The sequence below is a fragment of the Mus caroli genome, chromosome 4, assembly GCF_900094665.2.
Source record: "Mus caroli chromosome 4, CAROLI_EIJ_v1.1, whole genome shotgun sequence".
Lineage (NCBI taxonomy): Eukaryota > Metazoa > Chordata > Mammalia > Rodentia > Muridae > Mus > Mus caroli.
In genome coordinates this window covers 21089107-21097946 of record NC_034573.1, presented here as the reverse complement: position 1 = coordinate 21097946, position 8840 = coordinate 21089107, and positions in this window count along the sequence as shown.

The window sequence follows — 8840 nt, the reverse complement described above, 5'->3', positions numbered from 1 at the left end:
ATAGATTTTTTTATTGCTTTGCTACTAGATTAAAGCTGAATTATTAATACATAGAGTTTTACAGCATATGCTGTTTTCTTCATACCTTACGTTTCATTTTATATTTGAGTCCACCATGACAAAAAGTGAATGTTATGAAGCAATTCTGAGACAAAGAAAGTCTACTCAAATAAGGTCTAGCAACTTTCCATAAGAGTTCAACTTTCACAGTGGACAGCTCACTCTAGCTCTTGCTGTTCCTAGTACATCTACCCGATCAATAGTCAGTCAGGACTTAAAATTAGACAAATGTTATCTTTATTTTTAAAGAATTGCTGTCTAGGAAATGACTGAAATATCTTTTCATAAGACTTATTAGTTAGCCGGGCGCGGTGGCGCACGCCTTTAATCCCAGCACTCGGGAGGCAGAGGCAGGTGGATTTCTGAGTTCGAGGCCAGCCTGGTCTACAAAGTGAGTTCCAGGAGAGCCAGGGCTATACAGAGAAACCCTGTCTCGAAAAACAAACAAACAAACAAACAAACAAACAAAAAAAGACTTATTAGTTGATAATTATATAAAGGACCATAGCCACCCCTCTGGTTTCAACAACCAAATATTCAGCCAACTAAGGATCAAAATACTTGGGAACAAAACTCTACTTGTATATATCAAGCATGTTTAGTGTGTCTCCATCCCTTAAGCCATACAGTATAACCACCACTTAAATTTTTCTAGGTATTATAAATAAGTTGAGAGGGTTTAAAGTGTACCTGAAGGTCATTGTGGAATTATATTCAAATCCTGTTCCACTTTTTAAAACAACCTAAGCATATTCAGCCATTTTTACCTCTGGGTCCTGAAGCCAGTTCTACACAGATACCAAGGAATGGCTATATTCACAATATTGCTAGTGGTTGTTAGAGGAGCCTCTTTTTCCAGGTGTCTCTGCTGTCTGACTGGAAACACATCTGGAATTGCAATGATCACAAGTCAATTTGATCAAATGATCCCGTTCTTATTTTTATAAATCTGAATATTAGAATTCAGTAAACTTAAAGAGGTACAGTATATGTAATGCATGAATTAAATCAGTTTTTAAATAAGCCTTTTGTTTTGTGGCTTAACCCATCTAATTGTTTAGAATGTAGAGAAGAACTAAATCCTTATTTCTTTTTTCAAGATGTAATTATAAAAGACTGCCCTTATTAGTGTTTGAGTTGTATATTAACTTGCTTATTTATGTGTGTAAATTGGAAAATGGTTTATTTTATTATATGGTGTTAATTTTGTCTAATAAAAGCATAAATGAATAATGTTCATAACTGGAAATCTATTCATTGTTATGATCAGTTTTCTTTAATAGTAATAGAAGAAAGGTAATAGCATGAGATGGAGTATGATAAGGTGAACATCTTTAACTTTGCTTCATATTCACATAAATGCCAATTTTTGTCTAAACCTGGAACTGTTTTTTCATATCACTTTTGCTTCAATATAACTATACATTACTTCTGGTGAAAATTAATCTAAAATAGTGAAGTAACAAGCCTCAAGAGAATAACTGCACTCATACATGGGCTTTCTAAACTGGTGACATTTACTCGGTTTAAGAATAATGACTTCCCAGCTCAATAACAGCTGCAGAAACAGTCAAAATAACGTAGCTGGAGTAAACCAACTTGCTTTATTAATTTCTCTGCAGATATTTCATTACTGCCTCATAGAAACTGTGTTGGGTTTGTATGTAACTATCATATGTCACAGTTTTACTGAATTTATGCCTTCTCGCAGTTCTGAGTAGAGTTGGGAGGAAAGGAGTCATCTCTGCATGTAAGATCATCTCATGCACCCTGCTTGGCAGTTTGACTTCCCATTTGTACATAGTCTTGGTTTTCTGACTTGCTAGATAGGATTACCTTTCTTTAATAAATATAGAGATGTTGGAGTATTTTAACTGACAATCAAATGCTTGAATATCATTATACAGAAAAGCAACATTTTACTTCAATCTTGCAAAAATGTATTTATATAAATCTTTACCAGTTCAGAATAAAAAAAAAAAAATGACTTAGGTGTAGGTGAAAGGTCTTTATGTTTTAGAGCATCCCTTTGAAAGAGAAACATACTTCAAATTAATTTTAAAACCACTTTGTTCTATAACTATTTAAAAACTAAATGTTTTTTCTGGCCTTAATCTTTTTTTTTTTTTTTTTTGTTAAGAATGCAGGTACTGCTTCCCTTTACTAATGTATAGAGAATCAGCTTAGTCAAATTAGTAAGCTGAACACCACTCCTTTCTGTTCCAACAATGAAGGGAGTGGCTTCTTTCAGTACAACTGAGATTTTTCTTGTTACATAATCACTCTTTATCTTATGATATAAAAATAATCAAAAGCAAAGCATGAGTCTAAAATTTACTGAAATCAAAATGTATATTTCTAGTGTATATCCTACATTTTATTTTTAAATAATTACAAACTTCAAGTTCCACAGATTACATAAAATTAGTTATAAGTCCACTATAGAGGTAAATAACCTTTAGAAAATTCTTTGAAATAAACACGCCCCAGTTCAAAACAAGGTTTGCCAAGTGAAGAGGACACATATAATTCAATTTATGTTATATATTCTGTAACATAAATGTGTGTGCCTGCTGCTTTTGAAGTGAATTAAGTGAAAAGTCTAAGCAAAAATTGTAAGTTTGTAATTTTTATTCTTCAATAACGATCACTTCACTAGCACTAATTATTTGGCTAGGTCCCTCTCTCTTTGAGCAAATCTTAAAATTTGATTAGAGAACTGTTGGTTACCAAGAAGGTGTGTGACATTAGTGAAGGCTTAGGTTACTGTGCCATCCTTGTCGTTAAAACAACAACAAAAAAAAAATCATCCATACAAAATACTCTCACAAATACCCAAGTTAGGTTTGAAGTAACATTTACAATTTAGCCATAACAATAGAAGACAAGTCCACAACTCAGGAATGGCTCTGCATTTATTATAGCTTGTCACAATGCTTACCTGATATATATTAAAAAAAAAAAATAGAACAACAACAACAACAAAACCTTAAAACAAATTAGCAACTCAATTATGTAAAAAGTTCAGTGCCAGACTTGGGGATATAAGACCCTAACAAATGAGTGTGAAGCCAAAAAGATACATGACAATGTGGATGAACCATAGGTGTTTGCAAAGTGGAAAAGGGTAATACCTGCCTCTGCCTCCTGAATGCTTGGATTAAAGGTGAGATACCACCACCCAATGGTGTTGAATTTCTCAAAGGCCTTTTTTGCATCTAATGAGCTAATCCTGTAGTTTCTACCCACTGGTCTATTTATATAGTAGATAATATTTATTGATTTGTTCAGGTTAACCTGTCCCTGCATCACGGGATTCAAGATGATGTGATCATGGTCAATAATATTTTGTTGATTTTTAATTTAAAAAATCCATTGAAAATAGGTTCTTCTCTCATATGATACATCTCAACCACTCTATGCCCTTCCCCTACTCCTCCCAACTCTTCCTCACCAACACCCTTTCCCAGATCCACTCCCCCTACACTTCTTCTTCAGAAAACTGCAGGCCTTCAACAGATAGCTGCCTAACTAGATAAAGCAAGATACAATAAGACAAGTCAAAAAACCCTCCTATCAAGGCTGGACATAGCAATCCAAAAGGAGGAAATAGCTTAAAGAGCAGGCAAAAGAGTCAGAGAAACACCTACTCCTACTGTTAGAAGTCTCACAAAACACCAAACAGTCATTACATATGAAGAGGACCTGTTGTAGACCAATGCAAGTCCCATGTTTGTCACTTCAGTCTCTGTGGGTCCATGTGAACTCTACTTAGTTCATTCAGTGGGCCATGTTCTCCTGGTATTCTCTATCTCCTCTGACTCCTAAAGTCTTTACCCTGTCTTCTATGTGGTTTCATGATCTCCAAGGGGAGGAACCCATTGGAGACCTCCAATTTAGACCTTCTTTCTGTACAATGTCTGGCCATGGGTCTCGGCACCCACTACCTCTGCTTCCTGAGGAAGCCTCTCTGATGATGACTGGATAAGGCCCCAGACTATGAACATAGCAGAATATCATTAGGAATCATTCCACTTGCGTTTTGTTTTTTGATTTTTGTTTGTTGTTGGTTTGGTTTGGTTTGGTTTGGGGGGGGGTTGCCAGTCATGTTTGATTCTACCATAGATATGTGGATTATGGTTTCTTATCAACTTAGCAATGTTGGACATGGGCTCCCTCTCCTGACATGGGCCTCATGTTGAAACAAACATTGGTTTGCTACTCCCACAAGTTCTGTATCAGCTTCACCCCAACAGTTTAGACAGCAGGGAAAATGGTAGTTTGAGTGTTTTGTGGCTAAGGTTCTGTCTAGGGTTTTTTGTTGTTGTTTTTTTGTAACTTGCTGAGTACCTTCTTGGGCCAAAGAGGATAAAATGTAGAAGTGAAGGTGACATACCTCACCAGTTCAACCTCTCTATAGTGTAAAGATATTCTTGTGTTCCCTTTGCAAGTGTTTTGTTGAGAAGTTTTTTAAAAAAAAATTATTAGATACTTTATTTACATTTCAAATGTCATTCCCTTTCCTCATTTCTCCTCTGAAAACCCACTATCCTATCCCACCTACTCCTGATCACCAACCTACCCACTCCCACTTCCCTGTCCTGGCATTTCCCTACACTGGGGCATTGAACCTTCACAAGACCAAGGGCCTCTCCTCCCATTTATTTCTGACAAGGCCATCCACTCTGACATATGTGGCTGGATCCATGGATCCCTCCATGTGTACACTCTGGTAGGTAGTTTAGTCCCTGGGAGCTCTGGGGTTACAGGTTGGTTCATATTGTTGTTCCTCGTATGGGGCTGCAAACCCCTTCAGCTCCTTGGGTCATTTCTCTAGATTCTCCATTGGGGATCTTATGCTCACTCCAACGGTTGGCTAAGAGCATATACCTCTTTATTTGTCAGGCTCTGGCACAGTTCTCAGAAGACAACTATATTAGGCTGCTGTCAGCAAGCACTTGTTGACATCCACAATACTGTCTGGGTTTGGTAACTGTATATGGGATGGGTCCCTGTATATAGGTAGGGCAGTATCTGGGTGGACTTTCCTTTGGTCTCTGCTCCACACTTTGTCTCTGTATCTCCTTCCATGGGTATTTTGTTCCACCTTCTAAGAAGGACCAAAGTATCCATACTTTGATCTTCCTTCTCCTAGAGCTTTATGTGGTCTGTGAATTGTATCTTGGGTATTCCAAGTTTCTGGGCTAGTCTCCACTTATCAGGTATGTATCATGTACATACCACATGTGTTCTTTTGTTGGTTACCTCACTCAGGATGATATCCTCCAGATCCATCCATTTGCCTAAGAATTTCACAAATTCATTGTTTTTAATAGCTGAGTAGTGTTCCATTGTGTCAATGTACCACATGTTCTGTATCCAATCCTCTGTTGGAGGACATTTGGTTTCTTTCCAGCTTCTGGCTATTACAAATAAGGCTTCTATGAACATAGTAGAACATGTGTCCTTATTACATGTTGGAGCATCTTCTGGGATTATACCCAGGAGTGATATAGCTGGGTACTCAGGTAGTACTATGTCCAGTTTTCTGAGGAACCATCAAAGTGATTTCCAGAGTAGTTGTACCAGCTTGCAATCCCAGCAATGTTCCTCTTTCCCCCCATCCTTGACAGCATCAGCTGTCACCTGAGTTTTTGATCATAGTCATGCTGACTGGTATGAGGTGTAATTTCAGGGTTGAATTGGGATCAGATAAACAATCTAAACACTCCTATAACCCCTAAAGGAAAAAACAAAACAAAACAAAAAATAAAAAACAGGACCAGGTGGGTTTAGTGCAAAGTTCTATCAGACCTTCAAAAAAGATCTAATACCAATACTCTTCAAACTATTCCACTAAATAAGAACAGAAGGAACACTACCCAATTTGTTCTATGAAGCTACAATTACTCTGATACCTAAACTATACAAGGGCCTAACAAATAAAGAGTACTTCAGACCAATTTCTCTTATGAATATCGATTTATCGATTTAAAAATGCTCAATAAAATTCTTGCAAACCAAATCCAAGAACACATCAAAATGATCATCCATCATGATCAAGTAGGCTTCATCCTAGGGATGCAGGGATAGTTCAATATGCTGAAATCCATCAACGTAATCTACTGTATAAACAAACTCAAAGAAAATGACTACATGATCATTTCACTACATGGGAGTGGGTGGGTAAGGCAGTGGGGGGAGGAGGGTTTGGGGGACTTTTGGAATAGCAATGAAAATGTAAATGAAGAAAATACCTAATAAAAAATATTTCATCTAAAAGAAGCCCACAGATAATGCTGAGAAAGCATTTGACAAAATCCACCAACCCTTCATAATAAAAGTCTTGGAAAGATCAAGAATAAAAGGCCCATACCTAAACATAGTAAAAGCAATGTATAGCAAACCAGAAGCCAACATAAAACAAAATGGAGAGAAACTTGAAACAATCCCACTAAAATCAGGTACTAGAGAAGTCTGCCCACTCTATCCCTACTTATTCAATATAGTACTCAAACTCCTAGTCAGAGCAATTATACAACAAAGGGAGGTTAGAGGAATACATATTTTGAGCTTCTTTGTCTTTCTTTTTCATAAATATTGACTGATAATTCCATTCTGTTTTAAGTCTTTACCTGGTTTATGTACCATGGTAATACTAGCTTAATTTTTAAAAAGAATTATTTTTCTATTTTTTGAGACTATTTTGTGGATTACTAGTGTTCTTCCTTGATAGCTTGGTAGAATTCAACTTTGCTTCCGCCTATCTGTGGGCTTCTTTTAGATGAAATATTTTTTATTAGGTATTTTCTTCATTTACATTTTCATTGCTATTCCAAAAGTCCCCCAAACCCTCCTCCCCCCACTGCCTTACCCACCCACTCCCACTTCTTGGCCCTGGTGTTCCCTGTTACTGAGGCATATAAAGTTTACAAGACCAATAGGCCTCTCTTTCCACTGATGTCTGACTAGGCCAACTTCTGATACATATGCAGCTAGAGACATGAACTCCAAGGGGTACTGGTTAGTTCATATTGCCATTCCACCTACAGGGTTGCAGATTTAGCTCCTTGGGTACTTTCTCTTCCTCCTCCATTGGGGGCCCTGTGATCCATCCAATAGCTGACTGTGAGCATCCACTTCTATGTTTGCTAGGCCCTGGCATAGCCTCACAAGAGACAGCCATATCAGGGTCCTTTCAGCAAAATCTTGCTAGTGTATGCAATGGTGTCTGCATTTTGAGGCTGATTATAAGATGGATCCCCGGGTATGGCAACTTCTAGATGGTCCATCCTTTCATCTCAGCTCCAAACTTTGTCTCTGCAACTCCTTCCATGGGTGTTTTGTTCCCAAGTCTAAAAAGAGGCAAAGTGTCCACACGTTGGTCTTCGTTCTTCTTGAGTTTCATGTGTTTTGCAAATTGTATCTTGTATCTTGAGTATTCTAAGTTTCTGGGCCCTTGGTCTTGTTCAATGCCCCAGTGTAGGGAAATGCCAGGACAGGGAAGTGGGAGTGGGTAGGTTGGTGATCAGGAGTAGGTGGGAGAGGATAGTGGGTTTTCAGAGGAGAAATGAGGAAAGGGAATGACATTTGAAATGTAAATAAAGTATCTAATAAAAATATCCACTTATCAGTGAGTATATATCATGTGAGTTCTTTTGTGATTGGGTTACCTCACTCAGGATAATGCCTTCCAGGTCCATCAATTTGCATAGGAATTTCATAAATTCATTCTTTTTAATAGCTGAGTAGTATTCCATTGTGTAAATGTACCACATTTTCTGTATCAATTCCTCTGTTGAGGGGCATCTGGGTTCTTTCCAGCTTCTGGCTAGTATAAATAAGGTTGCTATGAATGTAGTGGAGGAGGTGTCCTTCTTACCAGTTGGAACATCTTCTGGATATATGCCCAGGAGAGGTATTCCTGGATCCTCCAGTAGTACTATGTCCAAATTATTGAGGAACCACCAGACTGATTTCCAGAGTAGTTGTACAAGCTTGCAAAATCACACCAACAATGGAGGAGTGTTCCCCTTTCTCCACATTGTCGCCAGCATCTGCTGTCACCTGAATTTTTGAACTTAGTCATTCTGACTGGTGTGAGGTAGAATCTCAGGGTTGTTTGATTTGCATTTCCCTGATTATTACAGATGCTGAACATTTTTTCAGGTGCTTCTCAGCCATTCTGGGTTCCTCAGGTGAGAATTCTTTGTTTAACTCTGAGCTCCATTTTTTAATGGAGTTATTTGATTTTCTGGAGTCTACCGTCTTGAGTTCTTTATATATATTCAATATTAGTCCCTTATCTGATTTAGGATAGGTAAAGATCCTTTCCCAATCTGTTGGTGGCCTTTTTGTCTTATTGACAGTGTCCTTTACCTTACAGAAGCTTTGCAATTTTATGAGGTCCCATTTGTTGATTCTTGATCTTACAGCACAAGCNATTGCTGTTCTATTCAGGAATTTTTCCTCTGTGCCCATATCTTTGAGGATTTCCTCCACTTACTCCTCTATAATTTTCACTGTCTCTGGTTTTATGTGGAGTTTTTTGATCCCCTTAGATTTGACCTTAATACAAGGAGATAGGAATGGATCAATTCGCATTCTTCTACAAGATAACCACCAGTTGTGCAACCACCATTTGTTGAAAATGCTGTCTTTTTTACAATGGATGGTTTTAGCTCCCTTGTCAAAGATCAAGTGACCATAGGTGTATGGGTTTATTTCTGGGTCTTCAATACTATTCCATTGGTCTACTTGTCTGTCACTATACCAGTACC